Raw genomic sequence first — 18,147 nt, forward strand, 5'->3', positions numbered from 1 at the left:
CAGCTGCAAGGCAGTTCAAAGTGCTTTACATCAAATGACTAAAAAGTGATAAAAATAACATACATTTACCTTAAAAAAGAAAAACAGAAATTAAATTCAAAGTAAAATTAAAATCATATACATTAATTATATTGATACATGTACCAATGATTAAGATTTAGAAACAACTGTAAATTGTTTTTTTTTTGGGGGGGTGGGCGGGGGGGTGTTGCCTTGATTTAAAGGAATTCAGCTGTGTTGCAGTTTTCTGTAAGTTTATTCAAGATTTATGGTGCACTGAAGCTAAGTTCTGCTTCAAAATGCTTGGTTCTGGTTCTGAGGATGCACAGCAGACCAGAATCAACAAACTGTTAGCAGTAGTTTGGTGAAAAAAATGGCTCTCTTATGGTTTATATTTATTTTAATCCACACACTTATTCCACACACGTATTATTCATAATATTTTAAATAAAAAGTATTTGATCAAAAATATATATTAATTTCTGTATATTTTTAGGTGCCACATACACCTTTTGTCCAATGTAAGGTTGGACAAAAGGTTGGGTTTAGGCATCCAACTAACCTTTATAAAATATTTAGTCTTATAGCACAGAGTAATCATATTTCCAACTCATCCCCAGTGTAAGAGTTGGCAATTTACACACAATTCATGTGTGTAAACAGCGACGTGAATTAGAAAGACACTATAGTAATTAGCGGGACCTTCCGGCAGACAACCAATCAGAACAAGAGCTTGTGTGAATATTCATAAGGTCCTGCTATTACACAGAGTTGCCACCGGGGGCACTGTGGCGATACACAGATTATACACAAAATCTGGTTTATGTGTATTAAACGGACATCTCGTTTTTTTTGCATTTTTGGGGTTATTGGACCAATAGAAACCTTTCTACGCTTTTAGATTTTTGTCAAAATTAGCAGGACACCGCCCTTGTCCCGTTAATTCAAAATGTCCTGCTAGTGTTGCGTGTATTCTGACGAAATGTCCTGCTAAACCACATATACCAACACACACACACACACACCCACACACACACACACACACCTATACGGGTTTATGTGTATTAGCAGGACAATTTTTTCAAACCAGTTTTTTGCAACATTAAACGGACACCCCTTTCCACTTATGCTAGAAAGATGTAGTAAGTTGTCAAAAATCTTGTTTGAGCTACACAACATAGATCTCACTTAAAAATTTAGATACACACATCAGAACTCAAAATATGAGAACCTGATGCAATGCTGTATTAAAAGGACAAAAGATAATGAGGTGCTTGGCTCCGCCCATGACACCAACAGTAATTATCAGGGCCAATTTTATTTATCAGGACCACAGCATACACATACAAAAAACATACAATTTATGTGCATTAAGAAGTCCAAACATGGAAATATGGACTATAACTGGTCCATATTTCTGTGCAGTGCATCTGTCATCCCATGAGATGTCTGAATCATCTACGGAATCAGGAACATACTCCTCTTCTGATGATGTCACCTCACTTGAACTTTGTTCTGGACAGACCTGTTGATTAAAAACATATTTTGTATACATTGAAAGTATTTCAGCAAGAATATTTCGGTAACACTTTATTTGAAGGGGGTGAATAAGACTGTCATGACACTGTCATAAACATGACAACACATGTCATGAACATGAATAAGCCTTCATGAATATTTATGACTGTTGTCATAAAGCGTCATTCGGTAAATTATGACACTTTTAATACAAAGTTGACATTATTCAAAATGTCTTTGTTATGACAACTTGACATTAACTAAGAAATCATTACTGTTTAAACTTACCTTTAATAACATGAAGATACCTAATTTTTAAAGTGTAATCAGTAATTCTTTTATAACAAATTTATATCAGTATATGAATACTGAATGATTGTTTCTAAAAAAAAATTAAATAAACAATGTCTACCTAATGTATGAACCTGTCAAGTTGAGTATTACACAGGATCCATGTGTCTGTGTGCATCTAAATTTAACTTTCATTCTTTTCTACCTCTAATTTCAAAACTCAGTCTTCCACATTTCTACATCTTACATGATAAGTATTATACAAGACCTGTGTGTTTGAAGAGTACTTCATATTATTTTAGTGACTTTATATAAGAATCTAAGTTGGTTGTTGGAGAGCAAAATTACCCCTGGAGGGTTGGTTGAACAGGATCCGCATACATCCATGTCACCAACCTGACACAGTTCATCTTTGGAAATTTGAAATGTAAAGAACACTCAATAAATGTGAGTTTGTTGAAAATGTAGAAAACAGTCCTCCCTATTTCTGCACCTTACATTTTGAGTATTACACAGGACCTGTGTGTATGTGCGTTTCTAAGTGTAATTTTCAATCTTTTCTACTAGTAATGTTAAAACTCAGTTTTCCAAATTTCTGCAACTTACATGATGAGCATTACAAAAGACCTGTGTGTATGTGCACTCCTAAATGTGACTTTCATTCTTTTTTACTTGTAATTTCAATACTCAGTCCTCCCTATTCCTGCACCTTACATTTTGAGTATTACACAGGACTTGTGTGTATGTGCGCTTCTAAATGTAATTTTCATTCTTTTCTACCTGTAATTTCAAAACTCAGTTTTTGAAATTTCTGCAACATACCTGATGAGCATTACACAAGACCTGTTTGTATGCATGCTTCTCAATGTACCTTTCATTCTTCTGTACTAGTAATTTCAAAACTCAGTCCTCCTTATTCCTGCACCTTACATTTTGAGTATTACACAGGACCTGTGTGTATGTGCGTTTCTAAGTGTAATTTTCAATCTTTTCTACTAGTAATGTCAAAACTCAGTTTTCCAAATTTCTGCAACTTACATGATGAGCATTACAAAAGACCTGTGTGTATGTGCACTCCTAAATGTGACTTTCATTCTTTTTTACTTGTAATTTCAATACTCAGTCCTCCCTATTCCTGCACCTTACATTTTGAGTATTACACAGGACTTGTGTGTATGTGCGCTTCTAAATGTAATTTTCATTCTTTTCTACCTGTAATTTCAAAACTCAGTTTTTGAAATTTCTGCAACATACCTGATGAGCATTACACAAGACCTGTTTGTATGCATGCTTCTCAATGTACCTTTCATTCTTCTGTACTAGTAATTTCAAAACTCAGTCCTCCTTATTCCTGCACCTTACATTTTGAGTATTACACAGGACCTGTGTGTATGTGCGTTTCTAAGTGTAATTTTCAATCTTTTCTACTAGTAATGTCAAAACTCAGTTTTCCAAATTTCTGCAACTTACATGATGAGCATTACAAAAGACCTGTGTGTATGTGCACTCCTAAATGTGACTTTCATTCTTCTTTACTTGTAATTTCAATACTCAGTCCTCCCTATTCCTGGACCTTACATTTTGAGTATTACACAGGACTTGTGTGTATGTGCGCTTCTAAATGTAATTTTCATTCTTTTCTACCTGTAATTTCAAAACTCAGTTTTTGAAATTTCTGCAACATACCTGATGAGCATTACACAAGACCTGTTTGTATGCATGCTTCTCAATGTACCTTTCATTCTTCTGTACTAGTAATTTCAAAACTCAGTCCTCCTTATTCCTGCACCTTACATTTTGAGTATTACACAGGACCTGTGTGTATGTGCGCTTCTAAATGTAGCTTTCATTCTTTTATATGTGTAATTTCAAACCTCAGTTCCCCCCTTTTATGCAGCTTACATATCAAGTGTTACGCAAGACTTGTGTGTTTGAACAGTACTCAATATCATATCAAAAACTCTATTTTAGAAAATAAGTTGGTCGTTGGAGACCAAAATTACCTCATGAGGGTTGGTTGAACAGGATCCGCATGAATTCACGTCACCAACCTGACACGGTTCATCTTTGGAAATCTGAAATGTAAAGAACACTTACTGAATATGAGTTTGTTCCCAATTTAGAAAACAGTCCTTCCTATTCCTGCCCCTTACATTTTGAGTATTACACAGGACCTGTGTGTATGAGCGCTTCTTTATGCAACTTTCATTCTTCTGTACTTGTAATTTCAAAACGTAGTCCTCCTTATTCCTTCCCCTTACATTTTGAGTATTACACAGGACCTGTGTGTATGAGCGCTTCTAAATGTAACTTTCATTCTTTTGTACATGTAATTTCAAAACTCAGTCCTCCCTTTTTATGTGGCTTACATATCAAGTATTACACAAGACCTGTGTGTTTGAACCGTACTTAACAGTCATCCCCAACCACAGGACCGCGGACTAGTACGAGTCTGTGGACCAATTGGTACTGGGTCGCACAAGAAAAATATTTACATGTTACGTATTGTCTGAGTCTGGAGGATCCATTATTTTGAAAACCCTTTAACTGGATTCTCTCGGATACGTCTTGTGCGGCAACATTGAGCCCACAATGAGTAAGAAAGCGATGTCTTTGGAAAGTTTCTTTGGAAAAGCGGAGAAAGACCAGAGACAGGAGAGTGGATTTATCCTGGACCTGTAGGTGACTCCCATGTTCCAAGCCCACACTGCATAATATGCACTGGCTTACTAATGAGGCAATGAAGCTTCAAACTGCTTTGCCATTACACACCAAGCACCCTCTGCATTGGGTGTCATCGTTTCCCAGGTGGGATCATCTCATTGCAGAGAAACAAGCTCAGGACTCCCATTAATTTATAGTTGTGAGTTAAAATTTTCATGAAAATAAATGTTTGTTTTTGTGGCGTATTCAAATCTTATTTTGAAGGGATGTGTGAACGTTGCCAGAGCGACCAGAGTCTGAGAGCATTATGGCAGTTATCGAGACGAGAGAAATAGAGCTTGTAAGTCTTAAGTCTGGTTCACACGGCATGATTTTAGGATTCAGACGATTTTCCAAACTTCTGTGACCACAGAGCTGATAAAAGTACAACAGGTTTGTGTGTCCAGCCACATAACAGGAGCAAATCTTGCCATGTGAGCAGGCTTTAGTACAAAATAATGTCACGTTAATTTAATGGATAGCTGAAAAGTTACCGGGTTTATCAACTGTGGTAGCAATTTTGCTCCAACTCCACTCCTCATCATTTCTATGGATATTCTTTGTACGAAATGCTGAATAAACATTCATGCCATTTCCACATATCTTCGATGTCCACCGGACTCATTTGTGCATGTCTGCTCAGCTCTTTGGGATTCCCCTCCATGAGCTACGTCACCGCGCTTTCTGATTGGCTACCTGTCAAATTCAACAGGTTGAGTTCCAGCTCCCAATCAAGTAAAAACCCTACAAGTTGCTAGAATATGCCTGATTTTAGATCAGAGCAGTCCCAATGTTCCAACGACTGGATGAGATCAGTCTTAGCATGCCACAGATGGCAGGATGAACAGTTACAATTATCGTGAGCAACATTCTAAGATTGTTGTAAGGGGAAACTAAGGGTAAAAAAAGAACCCGAGCCTCAGAAAAATTGCCAAGTCTTGACCTGTCCGCGGTGATAAAAAGGTTGGGGACCACTGGTACTCAATATAATTTCAAAGACTTTATCTTAGAAAATAAGTTGGTCGTTGGAGACCAAAATTACCTCTGGATGGTTGGTTGAAATCTGAAATGTAAAGAACACTCACTAAATGCGAGTTTGTTCCCAATGTAGAAAGCAGTCCTCCCTATTCCTGCAGCTTACATATTGAGTATTACACAGGACCTGTGTGTATGCGTGCTTCTCAATGTAACTTTCATTCTTCTGTACTTGTAATTTCAAAACTCAGTCCTCCCTATTCCTGCACCTTACATTTTGAGTATTACACAGGACCTGTGTGTATGTGTGCTTCTCAATGTAACTTTCATTCTTCTGTACTTGTAATTTCAAAACTCAGTCCTCCTTATTCCTGCACCTTACATTTTGAGTATTACACAGGACCTGTGTGTATGCGTGCTTCTCAATGTAACTTTCATTCTTCTGTACTTGTAATTTCAAAACGCAGTCCTCCTTATTCCTGCACCTTACATTTTGAGTATTACACAGGACCTGTGTGTATGCGTGCTTCTCAATGTAACTTTCATTCTTCTGTACTTGTAATTTCAAAACTCAGTCCTCCTTATTCCTGCACCTTACATTTTGAGTATTACACAGGACCTGTGTGTATGTGCGCTTCTCAATGTAACTTTCAGTCTTCTATACTTGTAATTTCAAAAGCCAGTCCTCCACTTTTATGCAGCCAACATATGTCGGATTACACAACACATGTGTGTTTGAACAGTACTTCATATCATTTCAATTACTTTATTTTAGAGAAAAAGTTGGTCGTTGGAGACCAAAATGTGCACTTCTAAATGTAATTTTCATTCTTCTATACTTGTAATTTCAAAACTCAGTCCTCCCTTTTTATGCAGCCAACAAATCTAGTACTACACAACACCTATGTGTTTGTTCTCTACGTAATATCATTTCAATTACTTTAATTTAGAGAATAAGTTGGTCTTTGGAGACCAAAATTACCTCAGGAGGGTTGGTTGAACAGAATCCACATGCATCCACGTCACCAGCCTGACACAGTTCATCTTTGGAAATCTGAAATGTAAAGAACACTCACTAAATGTTTGTTCCCAATATAGAAAACAGTCCTCCCTATTCCTGCACCTTACATTTTGAATATTACACAGGACCTGTGTGTATGCGTGCTTCTCAATGTAACTTTCATTCTTCTGTACTTGTAATTTCAAAACTCAGTCCTCCTTATTCCTGCACCTTACATTTTGAGTATTACACAGGACCTGTGTGTATGAGCGCTTCTAAATGTAATTTTCATTCTTCTATACTTGTAATTTCAAAATGCAGTCCTCCCTTTTTATGCAGCTAACATATTAATATTACACAACACATGTGTGTTTGAACAATACTTAATATAATTTCAATTACTTTATTTTAGAGAGTAAGTTGGTCGTTGGAGACCAAAATTACCTCTGGAGTGTTGGTTGAACAGGATCCGCATACGTCCACATCACCAACCTGACAGTTCATCTTTGGAAATCTGAAATGAAGGGATGTACACTGAATGAGTCCATACTTCTCAATAGAAAAATAAAGTCCACCTACTGTATGTGCCTGTCCACTTCTTGTTTTCAACTATAATGAAACCCTGTACTACAACTTGACATATCCTTCAAATATGTCTTCAGTGCTACTTGAATGATTTTTGATAGTATTTTCACACTTATAAGCACCTTTCTTCTCCATGGCCAGTCAAAATCACCATAATTATAAGTGATTTCTTCCCCTGGACCAATATATTTGAGTGCAAATAAACAGATGAGGTCTTCCATCCACTCTTTTAACTTTCATTTTGCTGTTTGGGTTCATCTGGTCATTTACCAGCCTCCCCAATCATCCATCCTCTCTGGCAACATCAACACTAAAATATTAAGTATGAAAATAAGAATAATTATACCATGCAAGGGAAAGGATTTTGCATATTTGGTGTTTGCATGTCAGAAGAATATTCCTCCACCAACTAAAACTACTTTTACTGATGAAGCTGAAAATGTTTACATCATTGTGTTTAGATGTAAAATAAAAACACAACAACCTTGAAACAGTCGCATACCAAAGCTTTTGTCCATTGAAGTTGAAATCAAACATAAGAACCTCGAGTGTATCATGGTAAACTTTCAGTCGGTTTTCTTGTTCCTTTCTACTTATGACTTCTCTGTACTCAATAAGGAAATCTGCTTTTTGAACACACCCCAACCTGTAGGTACACATAATAAGTAGGATAAACTTTAAACAATGCAGATATATCAAATAGTAGCAATTGAAATTAACATTTTTCAAAATCAGTTAATTGATCTAATTGGATGTCTTTCTGTGGTTACTTAAACATTTTTTGTCAACTGAATGCAACTCATTATTTTGTACTTGTAAGGAGCCACAGTCAAATACCTCCAATGAATAAAGCAAGTCCTGAGAAGCCAGCTCAATGGCAAGAACAAGATCCGTGCAATAAACACCTATGACTTACCAGTAATCAGACACCCTGCCGGAATAATTAGCTGGCCAATGGAAGAGATAAAGGCCACGGATGTTAAGACTCGGAAGCTACTAACCATGCATGGAGGGTTCCACCCCAAATCCAGCACCCTGAGACTGTACACAAGCCGTAAGGAAGGAGGCAGAGGACTAGTGAGTGTGAGAGCCACTGTCCAGGATGAAACATCCAAGATCCATAAATACATCAAGGACAAAGCCTCAACAGACGATGTGCTCAGCGAATGTCTCAGGCAATGGGGAACAGAGGATGAGGTGCTAGAGGTACCATCATGGGAGGACAAGCCCCTACATGGGATGTACCACCGACAAATAACTGAAGTGGCTGATATCAGGAAATCCTACCAATGGCTGGAAAAAGCTGGACTCAAGGACAGCACAGAGACCCTCATCCTGGCTGCACAGGAAGAGGCCCTAAACACCAGAGCAATAGAGGCTCAGATCTACCACACCAGACAAGACCCAAGGTGTAGGTTGTGCAAGGAGGCCCCTGAGACAGTCCAGGACATAACAGCAGGGTGCAAGATGCTGGCAGGGAAAGCATACATGGAACGACATAACCAAGTGGCGGGCATAGTGTACAGGAACATCTGTGCAGAATATGGACTGGAAGCCCCAAGATCGAAGTGGGGAACACTCCCAAAGGTGGTGGAGAATGACTGAGCTAAGATCTTGCGGGACTTCCAGATCCAGATAAACAAGATGGTAATGGAGAACCAACCGGACATTGTGGTGGTGGATAAAGAACAGAGGAAAGTTGTTGTGGTGGATGTAGCAATACCAAGTGACTACAACATCAGGAAAAAGGAGCATGAGAAACTGGAGAAATACCAGTGCCTCAGAGAGGAACTGGAAAAGACCTGGAAGGTGAAGACCACAGTGGTGCCTGTGGTCATCGGGGCCCTCAGGGGATATATATATATATATATATATATATATATATATATATATATATATATATATATATATATATATATATATATATATATATATATATATATATATATATATATATCCATGTTTTCATGAATATGGATATATGGATATATATATGGATATATGTGCCTTACCAGTAATCAGATACCCTGCCGGAATAATTAGCTGGCCAATGGAAGAGATGAAGGCCACGGATGTTAAGACTCGGAAGCTACTAACCATGCATGGAGGGTTCCACCCCAAATCCAGCACCCTGAGACTGTACACAAGCCGTAAGGAAGGAGGCAGAGGACTAGTGAGTGTGAGAGCCACTGTCCAGGATGAAACATCCAAGATCCATAAATACATCAAGGACAAAGCCTCAACAGACGATGTGCTCAGCGAATGTCTCAGGCAATGGGGAACAGAGGATGAGGTGCTAGAGGTACCATCATGGGAGGACAAGCCCCTACATGGGATGTACCACCGACAAATAACTGAAGTGGCTGATATCAGGAAATCCTACCAATGGCTGGAAAAAGCTGGACTCAAGGACAGCACAGAGACCCTCATCCTGGCTGCACAGGAAGAGGCCCTAAACACCAGAGCAATAGAGGCTCAGATCTACCACACCAGACAAGACCCAAGGTGTAGGTTGTGCAAGGAGGCCCCTGAGACAGTCCAGGACATAACAGCAGGGTGCAAGATGCTGGCAAGGAAAGCATACATGGAACGACATAACCAAGTGGCGGGCATAGTGTACAGGAACATCTGTGCAGAATATGGACTGGAAGCCCCAAGATCGAAGTGGGGAACACTCCCAAAGGTGGTGGAGAATGACTGAGCTAAGATCTTGCGGGACTTCCAGATCCAGATAAACAAGATGGTAATGGAGAACCAACCGGACATTGTGGTGGTGGATAAAGAACAGAGGAAAGTTGTTGTGGTGGATGTAGCAATACCAAGTGACTACAACATCAGGAAAAAGGAGCATGAGAAACTGGAGAAATACCAGTGCCTCAGAGAGGAACTGGAAAAGACCTGGAAGGTGAAGACCACAGTGGTGCCTGTGGTCATCGGGGCCCTCAGGGGATATATATATATATATATATATATATATATATATATATATATATATATCCATGTTTTCATGAATATGGATATATGGATATATATATGGATATATGTGCCTTACCAGTAATCAGATACCCTGCCGGAATAATTAGCTGGCCAATGGAAGAGATGAAGGCCACGGATGTTAAGACTCGGAAGCTACTAACCATGCATGGAGGGTTCCACCCCAAATCCAGCACCCTGAGACTGTACACAAGCCGTAAGGAAGGAGGCAGAGGACTAGTGAGTGTGAGAGCCACTGTCCAGGATGAAACATCCAAGATCCATAAATACATCAAGGACAAAGCCTCAACAGACGATGTGCTCAGCGAATGTCTCAGGCAATGGGGAACAGAGGATGAGGTGCTAGAGGTACCATCATGGGAGGACAAGCCCCTACATGGGATGTACCACCGACAAATAACTGAAGTGGCTGATATCAGGAAATCCTACCAATGGCTGGAAAAAGCTGGACTCAAGGACAGCACAGAGACCCTCATCCTGGCTGCACAGGAAGAGGCCCTAAACACCAGAGCAATAGAGGCTCAGATCTACCACACCAGACAAGACCCAAGGTGTAGGTTGTGCAAGGAGGCCCCTGAGACAGTCCAGGACATAACAGCAGGGTGCAAGATGCTGGCAAGGAAAGCATACATGGAACGACATAACCAAGTGGCGGGCATAGTGTACAGGAACATCTGTGCAGAATATGGACTGGAAGCCCCAAGATCGAAGTGGGGAACACTCCCAAAGGTGGTGGAGAATGACTGAGCTAAGATCTTGCGGGACTTCCAGATCCAGATAAACAAGATGGTAATGGAGAACCAACCGGACATTGTGGTGGTGGATAAAGAACAGAGGAAAGTTGTTGTGGTGGATGTAGCAATACCAAGTGACTACAACATCAGGAAAAAGGAGCATGAGAAACTGGAGAAATACCAGTGCCTCAGAGAGGAACTGGAAAAGACCTGGAAGGTGAAGACCACAGTGGTGCCTGTGGTCATCGGGGCCCTCAGGGGATATATATATATATATATATATATATATATATATATATATATATATATATATATATCCATGTTTTCATGAATATGGATATATGGATATATATATGGATATATGTGCCTTACCAGTAATCAGATACCCTGCCGGAATAATTAGCTGGCCAATGGAAGAGATGAAGGCCACGGATGTTAAGACTCGGAAGCTACTAACCATGCATGGAGGGTTCCACCCCAAATCCAGCACCCTGAGACTGTACACAAGCCGTAAGGAAGGAGGCAGAGGACTAGTGAGTGTGAGAACCACTGTCCAGGATGAAACATCCAAGATCCATAAATACATCAGGGAAAAAGCCTCAACGGACGATGTGCTCAGCGAATGTCTCAGGCAATGGGGAACAGAGGACGAGGTGCTGGAGGAACCATCATGGGAGGACAAGCCCCTACATGGGATGTACCACCGACAAATAACTGAAGTGGCTGATATCAGGAAATCCTACCAATGGCTGGAAAAAGCTGGACTCAAGGACAGCACAGAGGCCCTCATCCTGGCTGCCCCGGAACAGGCCCTAAACACCAGAGCAATAGAGGCTCAGATCTACCACACCAGACAAGACCCAAGGTGTAGGTTGTGCAAGGAGGCCTCTGAGACAGTCCAGCACATAACAGCAGGGTGCAAGATGCTGGCAGGGAAAGCGTACATGGAACGACATAACCAAGTGGCAGGCATAGTGTACAGAAACATCTGTTCAGAATATGGACTGGAAGCCCCGAGATCGAAGTGGGGAACACCCCCAAAGGTGGTGGAGAATGACCGAGCTAAGATCCTGTGGGACTTCCAGATCCAGATAGACAAGATGGTAATGGCGAACCAACCGGACATTGTAGTGGTGGATAAAGAACAGAGGAATGCCGTTGTGGTGGATGTAGCAATACCAAGTGACTACAACATCAGGAAAAAGGAGCATGAGAAACTGGAGAAATACCAGGGCCTCAGAGAGGAACTGGAAAAGTCCTGGAAGGTGAAGACCACAGTGGTGCCAGTGGTCATCGGGGCCCTCGGGGCCCTCGGGGCAGTCACCCCCAAACTGGGGCAGTGGCTCAAACAGATCCCAGGAACAACATCAGACAACATCTCAGTCCAGAAATGTCCAGTTCTAGGCACAGCCAAGATACTGCACAGAACCCAGAAGCTACCAGGCCTCTGGTGGAGGACCCGAGCTCAGAGGATGAAAGAGACCACCCGCGGAGGGTGAGAAGGGAATTTTTTTTTTTAATTTTATATACATAAGCTTCTATTGTATTTTGAGCAGTTGCTTGTCTCCTTCGGAATAACAAAGATGTTCTGATTATAATGATCATCGATCATGATATATGCTAATAATGTGCAGTATAAAAATAGTTTAAAAGTGAAAAAGCAAAACAAAAGAAAAAACGATCATTTAATAAACTCTGGAATCCTGTGCATAATATAGTCACAACTCACCTTTAAATGAATTGAGGTATTTTACATCAAATCCTTCTTTATCTTCACCTAAGGAGCAATAACTGGAATCATGTTTGCTCTCTGAGACCTTGTTGTTGACATCTCCTGCAAAGATCAGAGAATACAACATGATACTGTACACGAGGGGTGTCAAACTCCAGGCCTCGAGGGCCAGGGTACTGCAACTTTTAGATGTTTGTCTGGTCTAAAACACCTTAAGTATATGACTGAATTAGCTTCTCAGTGCAATCAAGTTGATGACCACCCCATTTTATCCAGCCATGTGGCATCAGAAACACATCTAAAAGTTGCTGGACACCAGCCCTTAAGACCTTGAGTTTGACACCCCTGCTGTACACAATATGATTTGATGTTATTGTATGTGAAAATGTACTGAAGTACACAGTACTACATAATTGACTTTCTATTGTCAGATTCTCAAAATCTTCAAATATTAAAACATTATCTTAATACTAATGATTATTACCTAGGATCATTTGTGCCTGTGAAATAATATCACTCACTGATATACAGAAAATGACCAAATACAGTTTTATCTAATTCTGGAGTGAGCCACCTTCCCTTTAAACTCTGGTACACTGACTAACATGGTTGGTAATTACTAGCTAAAATGCTACAAATCAAATGCTTTGGTGTATCCAAGCATCAAGTAACCTACAACATTCAGCAAAATTACAAAACTATTTGTACTTAAATGTCTTAAGAGATTCTGTATGAGTCTTACCTCTTTCTCCACGCAAAACAAATGAAACAAGTTCAATTAATACTAATGGCTTGCACCTGGACTTGACGGATTGTACCACGTTGACAGAGGAGGAGGGGTACAACAAAAGGAGAATTCCATTTTGTTTCTGATGCACACAAGGTCTGATTTTTTTCAGGAACAAGAAAATTTTATTTGAGTAATATTTTGTAACTTTCATTCAATATTTCAAAGTTAAATAGTTTATCATACATTTTTCTTTAATTAAGAGGCAACAGTTAGATGGTATCTCCCACCAGCAATGTTGTCACTTCCTTTAATCTTTTCTGTTCAATCAATTAATCATGTTTATTTGTATAGCAGATTTCAGCAGCAGGGCAGTTCAAAACACTTTATATCATAAAAACAAAAACTGTTGTCTAATGGCAGACACAACACCTACAGAAAAAAGATTGACTGATGTACCTGCCAATAGACAATTTAGACTACCTAGACAATCTGCATGTATGCAGAGTAGAGACATTGAGATAACGACAAAATATCAATCTTTAAATTTTTGTCCTAACAGTAACATAAGTAATCATGATATTTTTGGCACTTTAAATATTTTTTAAATAAACGATTTTTATTTTTATATTTCTAATTCTGTATTACTCCATGACTGGTTATCCCTTCTTTCAAATTCAAAAATACTTTATTGATCCTTGGTCTTCACAGTATATTAGCAGTTCCCAAAGGTGTGCTTCTCTGTATCAAGAGGTCTGATCTATCTCCAGGTATTTGTTTGAGCCAGTCTTCCAGTTTAGGGGTCATTACCCCAAGGGTTTCAGTGACCACAAGCACTACTGTTGCTTTCACCTTCCACATTTTTTGTAATCTCCTAAGACCCAAACTCTCACATGGAGTGCATTATTAATTCATCTATGGGCTGATTGGGACCTAATGATTCCAAAAACAAAGAATTATCATTTTACATGATATGTGGACAACATTTTTCTCAGAAAAATACTTATTCATTTTAAATCACCATGTTTAGCACCATGGTAAATATATGCAGTTGCTAACTTTTGTAAACTTACACAACAAAAGAAACACTGAACATCTTGAGTCTAACCTGTAATGTGTTATAATCTTCCACCACCACCAAGTCATAAAATAATGGCCTAACATGTGGACACCAGACTCCATCTAGAGCAAAATTTAGTATTGTGGACTAGACAGCCCAAAATAAGTCAACCACTCAAGTTCTAGGAGGATGATGGGGGTTTTTTAGCCTTTGGTATTTCTCTAGTTTTTTTCTGTACCTTCTGTTCATTCAGGATAGCTACATCATAACAACTGCTTTGCTCTGCTGCTCAATGATCACCATGTTCAGTTGGTTTGCTTTTCCCATTTTGTCTTCCTGTATATGGAAGGCCCACAGGATCTTAGCTTGTTCGTTTTCTACCACTTTGTGTGGCATTTCCCATTTTAATGAGGTGTGTTCAAGGTTATATTCCCTTCAGATGTTTCTTCACACTATTCTGGGTACTTGGTCTATGACTGCCTCAACAGTTGGCTAAGAGAATATTGGGGAACAAACAGCATCACAAAGTCCACGGAACACACCAGACAGGTCAGGGATAAAGTTGTGGAGAAGCTTAAAGCAGGCTTAGGCCATCTCACAGAGTACTGTTCCACGAATCATCTGGAAATGGAAAGAGCAAATCACACAGCTGTGAACCTACCAAGAAAAGGCCATCCACCTAAACTTACAGGCTGAACAAGAAGAGCACTGATCAGAGATACAGCCAAGAGGTTCATAGTGGCTCTGGATGAAATGCAGAGATATTTCTGAAATGCAGTATAGTATAACTATTAGTCATGCACTGCAAAAATGTGGTTTTATGGAAGAGTGGCAATAGAAAAGCCATTGTATAAAGAAAACTATAAGAAGTCCCATTTGCAGTTTGCCAGAAGCCATATTGGGATACAGCAAAAACGATAAGACAAGACCAAAATTTAACTTTCTGGGAAAAATGCAGAGCACTATTTGTAGTGGAGAACAAACACTGCACATAACTCTGAATACACCTTCCCCACTGACAAAAATGGTGGTGGCAGCATCATGCTCTGAGGGTGCTTCTTTTCTTCAGGGACAGGGAAGATTGTTAGAGTTGATTGTAAGATGGATTGAGACAAATACAGGGAAATCTTGGAAGAAAACCTGAACACTCCTGAACCTGGAGTCTGCAAAAGACTTGATGCTGGGGCAGAGGTTCACCTTCCAGCAGGACAATTACCCTAAACATAAAGCCAGATCTACAATGGAATGGTTTAAATAAAAACATATTTATGTGTTAGAATGGCAAAGTCAAAGTCTAGACATAAACTCAGTGGAGAATCTTTGGCAAGATCTGAAAACTGCTGTCAAGTCAATTTTATTTGTATAGCACATTTCAGCTGCAAGGCAGTTCAAAGTGCTTTACATCAAATGACTAAAAAGTGATAAAAATAGCATACATTTACCTTAAAAAAGAAAAACATAGAAATTAAATTCAAAGTAAAATTAAAATCATATACATTAATTATATTGATACATGTACCAATGATTAAGATTTAGAAACAACTGTAAATTGTTTTTTTTTTGGGGGGGGTGGGGGGTGTTGCCTTGATTTAAAGGAATTCAGCTGTGTTGCAGTTTTCTGTAAGTTTATTCAAGATTTATGGTGCACTGAAGATAAGTTCTGCTTCAAAATGCTTGGTTCTGGTTCTGAGGATGCAGAGCAGACCAGAATCAACAAACTGTTAGCAGTAGTTTGGTGAAAAAAATGGCTCTCTTATGGTTTATATTTATTTTAATCCACACACTTATTCCACACACGTATTATTCATAATATTTTAAATAAAAAGTACTTGATCAAAAATATATATTAATTTCTGTATATTTTTAGGTGCCACATACACCTTTTGTCCAATGTAAGGTTGGACAAAAGGTTGGGTTTAGGCATCCAACTAACCTTTATAAAATATTTAGTCTTATAGCACAGAGTAATCATATTTCCAACTCATCCCCAGTGTAAGAGTTGGCAATTTACACACAATTCATGTGTGTAAACAGCGACGTGAATTAGAAAGACACTATAGTAATTAGCGGGACCTTCCGGCAGACAACCAATCAGAACAAGAGCTTGTGTGAATATTCATAAGGTCCTGCTATTACACAGAGTTGCCACCGGGGGCACTGTGGCGATACACAGATTATACACAAAATCTGGTTTATGTGTATTAAACGGACATCTCGTTTTTTTTGCATTTTTGGGGTTATTGGACCAATAGAAACCTTTCTACGCTTTTAGATTTTTGTCAAAATTAGCAGGACACCGCCCCTGTCCTGTTAATTCAAAATGTCCTGCTAGTGTTGCGTGTATTCTGACGAAATGTCCTGCTAAACCACATATACCAACACACACACACACACACACACACACACACACACACACGTGTCGGCACCAACTCACAGCAGAAGGAAACACAGACACAGAATGAGAGAGAGAGAGAGACCAGGCCGCCTCCCCAAACACAGCAAATAACCACAAACAGCAATCACAGCCAAATTAATCCACAGGAAGCAGAAAGAAGGTTAGAAAAACACAGAAAGTCACAAACAAAGAATACAAAGACAGTTTTCCCTACGGTCGCTAGCGACAAAGATCAGCTCTTTCTACCTCAAGTCAACTTCATCCAATGTTCGGGCACTAGTTGCCACGGGGAGGAGGTTACTCCCAATTTCGACTAAGTCCTGTTAAGCCCGGGAAAAAGGCTTAAGGGATGCACCTTATAATTTAAATGTCCTTTCCGAACCTATCCTCCCGCGTGAAAGACTGGAAAGAGGCGATACCACCAGGTCCAAATTCACATTACAGCCATCCAAATACCTCAGTCCCTTCGGAGCCGAAGCCTTTCTAAGGGCAGTAAATCCTTCGGGTATGCCAGCCCAGCGCAGAACACAAATTTCGTCAAACTTGTGGGGGGTATGCCAAAACCCAACTGCGGTACGAACAACTCTAATCTCAGATTCTTTTCTGTAATACCAAAAACCACAACAACTACACTTGTATCAGAAACCGCACAACCACTGAGATCAATCCGCCAGAAGCCAAGAAGGCCGTTCTTCTTCTTCTTCTTCTTTAGGTTTTACTAAAGTCCAAAGGGTTGGAGTCCCAGTTGACGGCGTCTCAACTAAAATTCTACAGCTTTTTATTTCTCTTTCTCACTGTTTATGTTTTAATGCTGTTTTTTAAATCTCTTTCTCACATGCTGTTTTCATTTTAATTATGTAAAGCACTTTGAAATGCCTTGCTGCTGAAATGTGCTATACAAATAAAATTTGATTGATTGATTGATTCACTTTTGGGGTCTTTTGACCCATCAGTACAAATTTGCAAATAATCATTATATTTATTCTGCATTTGATTATAAAATTCTTGGCAAGTATCTAATGTGTTCCTTTTCCTAATATGTGTTAGTTTTCTGTCTACATTAATATATTTCCAAGTCCATGTAGGTCTCAAAGGCCACAATACAGTTGGACTAAATTGCTTATTATATACATTAAAATTTTTTGCTCTATCATCCCCAACCCACCCAAAGCTATCAATTTGTTTCTTTCCTCTTTCCCAACACTCTCCTAATAATTTCTTAACTGGGTGATCTGCATTATGTCCTTTTAAACTTATCCAATAATTGACCATTAGCTGCTGTCTTCTAATGCATAATGGCATTTCTCCTGACTCTACTTTAAGGCACATATTGGCGTTGATTTAACTGCCCCTAAGCAAATTCTCATTGCTCTAGCTTGAATAACATCTAACTTTTTAAACCTAGTTTTAGCTGCTGATCCATACACCACACT

The 18,147-nt window shown here is 39.3% G+C and overlaps 1 protein-coding gene and 1 long non-coding RNA gene across 2 annotated transcripts in view; one reads left to right on the forward strand and one right to left on the reverse strand.

Annotated features, from left to right (window-relative positions):
• The window catches only part of LOC106912474 (ribonuclease inhibitor-like), a 90,259-nt gene that overhangs the window by 36,860 nt on the left and 35,252 nt on the right, over positions 1-18,147 (forward strand). The window lies entirely within an intron of this gene.
• Positions 1,272-6,668, reverse strand: LOC148160591 (uncharacterized). The gene is made up of 3 exons (XR_015762347.1): positions 6,470-6,668; positions 3,813-3,884; positions 1,272-1,525 (listed from the first exon to the last, which is right to left on the reverse strand). It is a non-coding gene; the product is annotated as an uncharacterized LOC148160591 (long non-coding RNA).

Source organism: Poecilia mexicana, unplaced genomic scaffold (genome assembly GCF_051168715.1).
Source record: "Poecilia mexicana isolate PSO_F unplaced genomic scaffold, ASM5116871v1 scaffold_2, whole genome shotgun sequence".
Classification (NCBI taxonomy): domain Eukaryota; kingdom Metazoa; phylum Chordata; class Actinopteri; order Cyprinodontiformes; family Poeciliidae; genus Poecilia; species Poecilia mexicana.